This window comes from Staurois parvus, unplaced genomic scaffold (assembly GCF_062004578.1).
Source record: "Staurois parvus isolate SC_StPar_1 unplaced genomic scaffold, SC_StPar_1.0 ptg000594l, whole genome shotgun sequence".
NCBI lineage: Eukaryota > Metazoa > Chordata > Amphibia > Anura > Ranidae > Staurois > Staurois parvus.
Window position 1 is genome coordinate 1,009,793 of NW_028318390.1, and position 12,952 is coordinate 1,022,744.

The following is a 12,952-nucleotide window of genomic DNA, read 5'->3' on the forward strand; positions in this document are numbered from 1 at the left end:
AGAGCTAGAATTACTGCCCTTGATCTGATGTTCACAGCGATACCTGACATACATGGTGCAACTGCTGTTTACATACTAGCACGGGGTCAACGCTTGCCCGGTGGGGGGGCTTTTTTTTTTTTTATTACTTTTACACTGTCCCTTTCATTTTTTTTATCACGTTTATTGCTATCACAGGGAATGGAAATATCCTTTGTGACTTAAATAGGCACTGACAGGTATTCTTTTTTGGAGAAATCTGGGGTTTATTAGACTCTCGATATCTCCTCTGCCCTCACGAAGATCAGTGTGATTAGATGCTTTCCCAATTTACAAATGGCGCTGTTTATATCCTGTGACACTGAAGTGATGAAATGCTCATAGCTTCTGGTCTCTTAGACCATATAAATGATTGGAGACATTCTGGTCTCTGATCAGCTCTATAGTCAGCCAGTGGAACTGCTGGATGCATTCTCAGATTCCCCTGTGGGACAGGAGAGCCTGAGAAAACTGTGGAAGGTGGCAGGAAGGGGAGGGGGGAGGAGTTGGGAATGTCCCTTCCCGCTGCTTGTAACAATGATTCAGCACCTATCAGTTAGGTAGTCAGGAAGTGTAATGAAGTAAAAGCCTGAAGGTGCTTATTGGAATGTGGGGTCCTGTACGCAGTAGCAGAATGTATTTTGAGGAGTAATTCCACATAAAATCATGGCATGTGTGAGCAATAAATCATTTAAGTGACAATTTTGTGCACTTTTTTTGTGGTAAAAAATAAATTCTTCTATTGATTCAACATGCCTCTCAGTAAATAGTTTGGGGTATCTACTATCCAAAAAGTGGTCATTTTGGGGGTTGGGGACATTTTATGCCCAGCATTAGAAGTTTATGCCACATATCACTCACTCTTCTAACCACCTGAAGACCAAGCCTTTTCTGACACTTTTTGTTCACATAAAAAAAAATCTGTATTTTTGCTAGGAAATTACTTTGAACCCACAAACATTATATATTTTTTTTAAACAGACACTCTAGTGTATAAAAAGGTGGGTGCTGCAATTTTTATGTCACATAGTACTCGCACAGCGATGTTTCAGACGCAAATGTTTAGAAAAAAATACACTTTTTTTTTCTTTTAATGCACAAAAACACAATATATTGGCCAATTATTTGGTAGAATATAAAATATGATGGTATGCTGGGTAAATATATACCAAACATGACATGCTTTAAAACTGCACGCCCCCTGCAATGGCAACAAACTGCATACATTTTTAATATCAATAGGCGACGCTTTATAAGCCTTTACAGGCTACCATTTCAAATTTACAGAGGAGGTCTAATGCTAGAATTACTGCCCTCGATCTGACGTTTGCGGTGATATCTCACATGCATGGTGAAATTGTTGTTTACATACAGGCACGGGGTCAACGCTCACTTTTATTGCTATCACAGGGAATGTAAATACAGTATCTCCTATGACTGCGATAGGCATTGACAAGTATTCAACTGAGAAATCTGTGGTCTGTTAGACTCTAGATATCTCCTCTGCCCTTACATCATCTGATCTCACCAAGATCGTTGTGATCAGATGCTTTCCCAATTTACAAATGGCACTGTTTATATCCTGTGAAACTGAAGTGATGAAATGCTCATAGCTTCCGATTTCTTAGACTATAGAGATGATTGGCGCCATTCCGGTCTCCAAACAGCTCTATGGTCAGCTGGCAAAAATAGTGGCTGCATTCTCAGGTTTACCCAATGGCACAGGACTGCCAGAGAAGGCCGTGGAAAACAGCTATGCCTCTGAGGACGCCCAGTGGGTCAAAATGCATCCATCACAGAGGTGGTGATACTAAACTTAGGAGCTTTGTGGAAAACTATCTACCTACTATTGTACACTTGGAGCTTTATGCCTATTGTATCTGGAAACATGTGAGTGCAATATCAGTGTGTCTGCTTTTACTAGTAAACAGAATTACAATATTTTGGATGCCTCTCTCCATTCCTTACATGTATACTGTATATCTATCAGCTCTACAATTGAATCACTGGGAATGACAAGCAACATTTAATCAGGAGGACTACAAGCTCCAGCATGACTTCCTATGCACCACCAAAAGCGTGACTCTTATTTCAACATAAGAGTCCATTAAAGTTGGTGAGTGAGGGGGCACACCGGTGGGCAGCACAGAGCACTTATCACCTTCTGGATGTGAAAGGGATTTTTGTTCACTTGATTTCACATTTGGGACTTTATTTCACTATTTATTGCTATGTGTTCATTATTTAAGCATGTTTTTCATGTCATATAACAAACATTGAGGCAGCGCTCCTGCTATTTTGTGTAAAATGAGGTTTAATGTTGATAAATGTTCTGCACTTGAAGGCTAAGAATATGCATGCATCATACATCTCTTAATAATGGCAAGCAATGCCAACCTGCGGTTTTTAAAGCAAACAAAATCCTCTCTTGTGTTAAAAGAGGTATAGACTACAGAGCGAAAGATCATTTTACCCCTGTACAAATCATTAGTAATACCTCATCTGGAAAACGCAGTTTAATTTTGGGCACCAATTCACAAAAAGAACATTGGGGAACTGGAGAAAGTACAGAGAAGGGCAACCAAACTGATAAGAGGCATGGAGGAGCTCAGCTGTGAGGAAAGATTAGAGGAACTGAATTTATTCGCTCTTGAGAAGAAAAGATTAAGGGGGGATATAATCAACATGTATAAAATACATCAGTGGTTCATATAGTGTAGAGTTGTTCACCTTGAGGTCATCACAGAGGACAAGGGGGCACTCTTTACGTCTGGAGGAAAATAAAGTTAATCTCCGAATACAAAAAGGTTTCTTCACAGTAAGAGCTGGGAAATGTGGAATAGACTCCCTCCCTCTCTGACCAGCTCAGTGGATTACTTTTAAAAAAGGTCTGGATTCTTTCTTGGATACACAGAATATAACTTGTTACTAACATTTATAGGTAAAGTTGATCCAGGGAATTGGATCTTGGATCATGCTTTGCTTTGGTTTTTGCCTTCCTCTGGATCAACTGTGGGTGTAGGATTTTTATTTTTCCTATGGTTGAACTGGATGGACTTTGTCTTTTTTCAGCCATAATACCTATGTAACTATGTGCTGTGCTGTACCCTATACTAATACTCCACTAGTGTGTGGTAGCGACAGAAGCAGTCCTTGAGGCAGAGACCAGGTTGGCAAGGACAGGAGGGACATAAAGAGCGGGTGTCATGCCTAATTCCGTGTTCCTACAGACACATCTTTTTTGGGGTGTTCTTTGGGTTGGCGTACCAGGAATGGCATTGGGAAAATGCCTCTCATGCAGCCAGCTAACTGCATCTGGGTTGAAGGATTGGGCCATAGCACCTTCTGGATACAAAAGGTCATGATGATCTCTTCCTCGAATTTTAGGAAGGATCCATTAAGTCCAGTTGCTTTGTAAAGCACAAAAGAGTTATATAGAGCCAATTGAAATAAACAGACATTTTTTGTACCAGCGTCTGGCTTTTCAGGAAATGAAGTACGGCTTCATCATGTTAAGGTTATAATCATGGACACAGAGGGGCTTCTCAACAACACCAGCTACTCTGGCAATTTGGATGGTCATGTCTGCATGAATGGAAGACAGGACGAAAACATCCTGTTTGTCCTTCCACTTCACTGCAAGCAATTCTTCATTTCTCAAGCAGGCTTTTTCCCCCTTTTTACAAGCTGTTGGGGGAAGCCACCACAATTAGGTCGCATGGTGCCACATGCACCAATTCCAAGATTGTACAAATGTCTAAATAGTGGCACTCTTGAATAAAAATTGTCCACGTATAGGTGGTACCCCATATGGAAAAAGGAAGACACCAAGTCCCAAACTATCTTGCCACTGCTCCCCATGTAATCTGGGCATCCACGTGACTATCTTTTCTCTCGTAAATTCGAAACTTATATGTATAGCCTCACAGGTTTTATACATCTTGACCCCATATCTGGACAAGGTGGACAGAATAATGAATGAGGGACTGACTCAAAACAGATGTTTTGCTGGGGAGTATAGACATCTTCAAATGTTTGGTTAAGGTGATTTACGAGGGGCTGAATTTTGTGGAGCTGGTCAAATTCAGGTTCACCTGAGGTTGACAGAATGAAATATCATTGCATAATGCATAAATCGCATTATATTCTCATATCTATGTCTAGCCTTGGCAGCAGAGAACACAGGCATATGTTGAATTGGGTCTGTGGACTAATACAGCCACAATTCCTTTTTTTCAGTCCATGTTGAGGGTTGGGCCTAAAAAAAACCCTTTAAATTTGGAAACCGTAATATGCTTCCATGCAAATGGCCTGGCAAGGTTTGAATTTGGGTTGGCACTGATAAACTGTTGTGCATATAAATCCATGATTTATCCAAATGATTGATCCATAATCAATGCATACAGATCTTCCATGAAAAACAGCTCCAAAAAATCAAGGAGAGTAATTAAATTTGCTGTTTCCACCTGAATTCAGTGAATGGGGGAAGTACAGATGTTGCAGAATTTGTGGGCTGCCAATCAGGATTTGCAAGGACATCCGAAAGGACACTATGGGCTCTATGGGCCTGTGTGCGAATTTTTGGTGGCTGCGGGACACTACTTGTGCTCGCCACCACACTAGCTTGTATTGCACTTATAGGACTCGCCATGTCACCAAGTGATACTGCAGTGCTGATATGTATAAGACCAGGACGTACAAGGCCGCTGGTCCTCGCAAGTTCACCAAAAGGTAGAGCGGCACTAGTACTGGCACTCTGCTGCAGATGAGAATCATCATACGATTGTAACATCTCAGCAACCTGCGAGCAAGGTCGGGTAGGTATGCCTGACCTCAGCGGGGACCTTCTCTCTATCGTCTGAGCTACCTGTCAGGGTGCCATTGCTGTCTACAGGTTCGTATTCTGAGGCAGACTCTGTTAGTGAAGCTTCCCCTTCACTCTCATCTGACATGATCAAAATCCTGTAGGCCTCTATACTAGAGTACCTTTCGTTGGACAATTTGGCCACTAAATTTATAGGTACCTAGTGCGACTCACGAGAAAAAGAGCGCCTGTCAGGGACTGCTTGAACTGCTACAAAAAAATTTACCTACAACTGCTAACAGCGATTAGGCATGATTCTGTGAACATAGTGGTTTTGTGTGCAATATATCAAGTGACAGTGATCTAATGACACTGCACTTGCTGGAGGAGGGGGGGGGGGAAGCGTAGGGGCTAAACACAGGTGCTGGCAGGTACCGAGGCTGATCCCACTAATGCTGCATTTTTGGGGACACTGTACTAATGTGTATAGAGATGAGCGAAGTATTCAAAAATTCGATTCGGCTGATTCGGCGAATTCGGGGAATAAATTAGTTTCGAGGCGATTATATTCGCTGCGAATTTAACTTATAAAAAGGGTGTTTCTAGGCTTCAGAGAGCCTTTATATTAGTGCAGAACACTGTACCTTTAATTTAAATGCCCTTGGAGTCTGCTGGGGAAGAGAAATAATACTGTCAGTTAGTATGACATGCAGATGAGTGCCGTCGATCTTAGAATCACCGCACACTTCACTCATTTGGGCAGTCACGGGGCCAAAACCAGAGTGTGGAGCCACAGTGTGGCGGTGGAGGCAGCAGCAATGGGAGGCCATACAGCACCCTATGACAAAATGGAACCCACCAGCAGTGTGAGGAGACCTGAAAGTGGCACATGGCAGAGTGTGGCGATGGAGACAGCAGCAATGGGAGGCCGTACAGGGACCCATGAGACACTCTGGACCTGGCAGCAGCATGAGGAGGCGGTACAGGGGCCCATGACAGATTACGGGCCTGGCAGCAGCATGAGGAGTAGGTACGGGGGCCCATGGCAGATTACGGGCCTGGCAGCAGCAATGGGAGGCCCGTAATCTGCCAGCACCCTATGAAAAAATGGAACCCACCAGCAGTGTGAGGAGACCTGAAAGTGGCACATGGCAGAGTGTGGCGATGGAGACAGCAGCAATGGGAGGCCGTACAGGGACCCATGACACACTCTGGACCTGGCAGCAGCATGAGGAGGCGGTACAGGGGCCCATGACAGATTACGGGCCTGGCAGCAGCATGAGGAGTCGGTACGGGGGCCCATGGCAGATTACGGGCCTGGCAGCAGCAATGGGAGGCCCGTAATCTGCCAGCACCCTATGACAAAATGGAACCCACCAGCAGTGTGAGGAGACCTGAAAGTGGCACATGGCAGAGTGTGGCGATGGAGACAGCAGCAATGGGAGGCCGTACAGGGACCCATGAGACACTCTGGACCTGGCAGCAGCATGAGGAGGCGGTACGGGGGCCCATGGCAGATTACGGGCCTGGCAGCAGCAATGGGAGGCCCGTAATCTGCCAGCACCCTATGACAAAATGGAACCCACCAGCAGTGTGAGGAGACCTGAAAGTGGCACATGGCAGAGTGTGGCGATGGAGACAGCAGCAATGGGAGGCCGTACAGGGACCCATGACACACTCTGGACCTGGCAGCAGCATGAGGAGGCGGTACAGGGGCCCATGACAGATTACGGGCCTGGCAGCAGCATGAGGAGTCGGTACGGGGGCCCATGGCAGATTACGGGCCTGGCAGCAGCAATGGGAGGCCCGTAATCTGTCAGCACCCTATGACAAAATGGAACCCACCAGCAGTGTGAGGAGACCTGAAAGTGTCACATGGCAGAGTGTGGCGATGGAGACAGCAGCAATGGGAGGCCGTACAGGGACCCATGAGACACTCTGGACCTGGCAGCAGCATGAGGAGGCGGTACGGGGGCCCATGGCAGATTACGGGCCTGGCAGCAGCAATGGGAGGCCCATAATCTGCCAGCACCCTATGACAAAATGGAACCCACCAGCAGTGTGAGGAGACCTGAAAGTGTCACATGGCAGAGTGTGGCGATGGAGACAGCAGCAATGGGAGGCCGTACAGGGACCCATGAGACACTCTGGACCTGGCAGCAGCATGAGGAGGCGGTACAGGGGCCCATGGCAGATTACGGGCCTGGCAGCAGCAATGGGAGGCCCGTAATCTGCCAGCACCCTATGACAAAATGGAACCCACCAGCAGTGTGAGGAGACCTGAAAGTGGCACATGGCAGAGTGTGGCGATGGAGACAGCAGCAATGGGAGGCCGTACAGGGACCCATGAGAGACTCTGGACCTGGCAGCAGCATGAGGAGGCGGTACAGGGGCCCATGACAGATTACGGGCCTGGCAGCAGCATGAGGAGTCGGTACGGGGGCCCATGGCAATTACGGGCCTGGCAGCAGCAATGGGAGGCCCGTAATCTGCCAGCACCCTATGACAAAATGGAACCCACCAGCAGTGTGAGGAGACCTGAAAGTGGCACATGGCAGAGTGTGGCGATGGAGACAGCAGCAATGGGAGGCCGTACAGGGACCCATGAGACACTCTGGACCTGGCAGCAGCATGAGGAGTCGGTACGGGGGCCTATGGCAGATTATGGGCCTGGCAGCAGCAATGGGAGGCCCGTAATCTGCCAGCACCCTATGACAAAATGGAACCCACCAGCAGTGTGAGGAGACCTGAAAGTGGCACATGGCAGAGTGTGGCGATGGAGACAGCAGCAATGGGAGGCCGTACAGGGACCCATGAGACACTCTGGACCTGGCAGCAGCATGAGGAGTCGGTACGGGGGCCCATGGCAGATTACGGGCCTGGCAGCAGCAATGGGAGGCCCGTAATCTGCCAGCACCCTATGACAAAATGGAACCCACCAGCAGTGTGAGGAGACCTGAAAGTGGCACATGGCAGAGTGTGGCGATGGAGACAGCAGCAATGGGAGGCCGTACAGGGACCCATGAGACACTCTGGACCTGGCAGCAGCATGAGGAGGCGGTACGGGGGCCCATGGCAGATTACGAGCCTGGCAGCAGCAATGGGAGGCCCGTAATCTGCCAGCACCCTATGACAAAATGGAACCCACCAGCAGTGTGAGGAGACCTGAAAGTGGCACATGGCAGAGTGTGGCGATAGAGACAGCAGCAATGGGAGGCCGTACAGGGACCCATGAGACACTCTGGACCTGGCAGCAGCATGAAGAGGCGGTACGGGGGCCCATGGCAGATTACGGGCCTGGCAGCAGCAATGGGAGGCCCGTAATCTGCCAGCACCCTATGACAAAATGGAATCCACCAGCAGTGTGAGGAGACCTGAAAGTGGCACATGGCAGAGTGTGGCGATGGAGACAGCAGCAATGGGAGGCCGTACAGGGACCCATGAGACACTCTGGACCTGGCAGCAGCATGAGGAGTCGGTACGGGGGCCCATGGCAGGTTACGGGCCTGGCAGCAGCAATGGGAGGCCCGTAATCTGCCAGCACCCTATGACAAAATGGAACCCACCAGCAGTGTGAGGAGACCTGAAAGTGGCACATGGCAGAGTGTGGCGATGGAGACAGCAGCAATGGGAGGCCGTACAGGGACCCATGACACACTCTGGACCTGGCAGCAGCATGAGGAGGCGGTACAGGGGCCCATGACAGATTACGGGCCTGGCAGCAGCATGAGGAGTCGGTACGGGGGCCCATGGCAGATTACGGGCCTGGCAGCAGCAATGGGAGGCCATACAGCACCCTATGACAAAATGGAACCCACCAGCAGTGTGAGGAGACCTGAAAGTGGCACATGGCAGAGTGTGGCGATGGAGACAGCAGCAATGGGAGGCCGTACAGGGACCCATGACACACTCTGGACCTGGCAGCAGCAAGAGGAGGCGGTACAGGGGCCCATGGCAGAGTGGCGAAGCGTAAGCAGCTTAAATTGAAGGCCATACAGATGCCTATGTTAAAAATAATAACATGTTTGGGGCATGATTCATGGCGGATTTAGTCAGTTGTGTCAGGAACTGGTGGTTTGAAATCCAGACTAATCCACGCCTGATTCATTTTCACAAACGTGAGTCTCTCCACACTTTGGGTGGACAGTCGTGTCCTCCGCGGAGTTACAATACCTCCTGCCGCACTAAACATGCGCTCCGATGCCACGCTACTGGCCGGGCATGACAGCCTTTCAAGGGCAAATTCAGCTAGTTGGGGCCAAAGGTCAAGTTTCGTTGCCCAGTAGTCAAGGGGATTGTCTACCTCGGTTGGCAGGGTGCTGTCCAAGTAGGCCCAAGCCTGTTGTTTGAGGTCCTGCTCCAGGTCCACCTGATGCTGCTGCTGCTGCGGCTGGTTAGTAGTTTCCTCACTGCGCTGGTGAAGAAAGCTACTCATCATCGACTGCAGACTGAGGCAGCCGCTGCTGGTGGAGCTGCCACTGCTCCTACCACCCCACCCCTCCCCTGCTGCCATGGCAGCGGAACGCGAGCGCAGAGGGCCCACAGTGTCTGAGGATGGACGTTGGCGCAGAAAGGCAGAGATCAACTGACTACATAGGTGGTTTTTATAGTACTTTATTTTGGCCTCCCTCTCAGCAATTGTGAAAAAGGCCACCATTTTTGAACGGTAGCGAGGGTCCAACAAGGTGGACAGCCAAAAGTCATCCCTCTGTCTGATGGTTATTATTCGGCTGTTGCTACGCAAGCAACCGAGCATGCTATGGGCCATTTGTGCCAAGGAATGCGAGGGACTCCCTGCCTCCATCTCCACAGCATACTGCCACGGTGCGTCTGGGTCCTCTGTCTCCTCCTCCTCCTCTACCAGATGCTCCTGCTCCTCCACTCCTGTCCGCTGAGTGGAAAAACCACCCATTTCACTCAATAATTCCTGAGCACCAATGTCCTCCTCTACCTCCTCCTCTTCTTCCTGTCCTGCCCCCACAGGGGTCATGTGGCGTTGAGATCTGTGCACCACGTCTACCGCACCCTGACCAGCCATTGTTAACAGCATTTGTTCCAGGACGTGTAACAGGAATGACGTCGTTCATCCCATAGTCCTGCCGACTCACGAATAGCGTGGCCTCCTCAAAGGGCCTGAGCAAGCGGCAGGTGTCACGCATGAGCTGCCAATGGCTGACATCTAAGTTACACAGGGGAGTACCTTTATCCGCTTGTAACATCAAGAAATCAGTGATGGCCTTTCGCTGTTCGTAAAGGCGGTTAACATATGTAGGGTTGAATTCCACCTTGTTGCAACGTCACAGCATGAGGAGTCGGTGCGGGGGCCCATGGCAGATTAAGGGCCTGGCAGCAGCAATGGGAAGACCGTAATCTGCCAACACCCTATGACAAAATGGAACCCACCAGCAGTGTGAGGAGACCTGAAAGTGGCACATGGCAGAGTGTGGCGATGGAGACAGCAGCAATGGGAGGCCGTACATGGACCCATGACAGATTACGGGCCTGTCAGCAGCATGAGGAGGCGGTACAGGGGCCCATGACAGATTACGGGCCTGGCAGCAGCAATGGGAGGCCCGTAATCTGCCAGCACCCTATGACAAAATGGAACCCACCAGCAGTGTGAGGAGACCTGAAAGTGGCACATGGCAGAGTGTGGCGATGGAGACAGCAGCAATGGGAGGCCGTACAGGGACCCATGAGACACTCTGGACCTGGCAGCAGCATGAGGAGGCAGTACGGGGGCCCATGGCAGATTACGGGCCTGGCAGCAGCAATGGGAGGCCCGTAATCTGCCAGCACCCTATGACAAAATGGAACCCACCAGCAGTGTGAGGAGATCTGAAAGTGGCACATGGCAGAGTGTGGACACACTCTGGACCTGGCAGCAGCATGAGGAGGCGGTACAGGGGCCCATGACAGATTACGGGCCTGGCAGCAGCATGAGGAGTCGGTACGGGGGCCCATGGCAATTACGGGCCTGGCAGCAGCAATGGGAGGCCCGTAATCTGCCAGCACCCTATGACAAAATGGAACCCACCAGCAGTGTGAGGAGACCTGAAAGTGGCACATGGCAGAGTGTGGCGATGGAGACAGCAGCAATGGGAGGCCGTACAGGGACCCATAAGACACTCTGGACCTGGCAGCAGCATGAGGAGTCGGTACGGGGGCCCATGGCAGACTACGGGCCTGGCAGCAGCAATGGGAGGCCCGTAATCTGCCAGCAGCCTATGACAAAATGGAACCCACCAGCAGTGTGAGGAGACCTGAAAGTGGCACATGGCAGAGTGTGGCGATGGAGACAGCAGCAATGGGAGGCCGTACAGGGACCCATGACAGATTACGGGCCTGGCAGCAGCATGAGGAGGCGGTACAGGGGCCCATGACAGATTACGGGCCTGGCAGCAGCAATGGGAGGCCCGTAATCTGCCAGCACCCTATGACAAAATGGAACCCACCAGCAGTGTGAGGAGACCTGAAAGTGGCACATGGCAGAGTGTGGCGATGGAGACAGCAGCAATGGGAGGCCGTACAGGGACCCATGACAGATTACGGGCCTGGCAGCAGCATGAGGAGGCGGTACAGGTGCCCATGACAGATTACGGGCCTGGCAGCAGCATGAGGAGGCGGTACAGGGGCCCATGACAGATTACGGGCCTAGCAGCAGCAATGGGAGGCCCGTAATCTGCCAGCACCCTATGACAAAATGGAACCCACCAGCAGTGTGAGGAGACCTGAAAGTGGCACATGGCAGAGTGTGGCGATGGAGACAGCAGCAATGGGAGGCCGTACAGGGACCCATGACAGATTACGGGCCTGGCAGCAGCATGAGGAGGCGGTACAGGGGCCCATGACAGATTACGGGCCTGGCAGCAGCAATGGGAGGCCCGTAATCTGCCAGCACCCTATGACAAAATGGAACCCACCAGCAGTGTGAGGAGACCTGAAAGTGGCACATGGCAGAGTGTGGCGATGGAGACAGCAGCAATGGGAGGCCGTACAGGGACCCATGAGACACTCTGGACCTGGCAGCAGCATGAAGAGTCGGTACGGGGGCCCATGGCAGATTACGGGCCTGGCAGCAGCAATGGGAGGCCCGTAATCTGCCAGCACCCTATGACAAAATGGAACCCACCAGCAGTGTGAGGAGACCTGAAAGTGGCACATGGCAGAGTGTGGCGATGGAGACAGCAGCAATGGGAGGCCGTACAGGGACCCATGAGACACTCTGGACCTGGCAGCAGCATGAGGAGTCGATACGGGGGCCCATGGCAGATTACGGGCCTGGCAGCAGCAATGGGAGGCCCGTAATCTGCCAGCACCCTATGACAAAATGGAACCCACCAGCAGTGTGAGGAGACCTGAAAGTGGCACATGGCAGAGTGTGGCGATGGAGACAGCAGCAATGGGAGGCCGTACAGGGACCCATGAGACACTCTGGACCTGGCAGCAGCATGAGGAGTCGGTACGGGGACCCATGGCAGATTACGGGCCTGGCAGCAGCAATGGGAGGCCCGTAATCTGCCAGCACCCTATGACAAAATGGAACCCACCAGCAGTGTGAGGAGACCTGAAAGTGGCACATGGCAAAGTGTGGCGATGGAGACAGCAGCAATGGGAGGCCGTACAGGGACCCATGAGACACTCTGGACCTGGCAGCAGCATGAGGAGGCAGTACGGGGGCCCATGGCAGATTACGGGCCTGGCAGCAGCAATGGGAGGCCCGTAATCTGCCAGCACCCTATGACAAAATGGAACCCACCAGCAGTGTGAGGAGACCTGAAAGTGGCACATGGCAGAGTGTGGACACACTCTGGACCTGGCAGCAGCATGAGGAGGCGGTACAGGGGCCCATGACAGATTACGGGCCTGGCAGCAGCATGAGGAGTCGGTACGGGGGCCCATGGCAATTACGGGCCTGGCAGCAGCAATGGGAGGCCCGTAATCTGCCAGCACCCTATGACAAAATGGAACCCACCAGCAGTGTGAGGAGACCTGAAAGTGGCACATGGCAGAGTGTGGCGATGGAGACAGCAGCAATGGGAGGCCGTACAGGGACCCATGAGACACTCTGGACCTGGCAGCAGCATGAGGAGGCGGTACGGGGGCCCATGGCAGATTACGGGCCTGGCA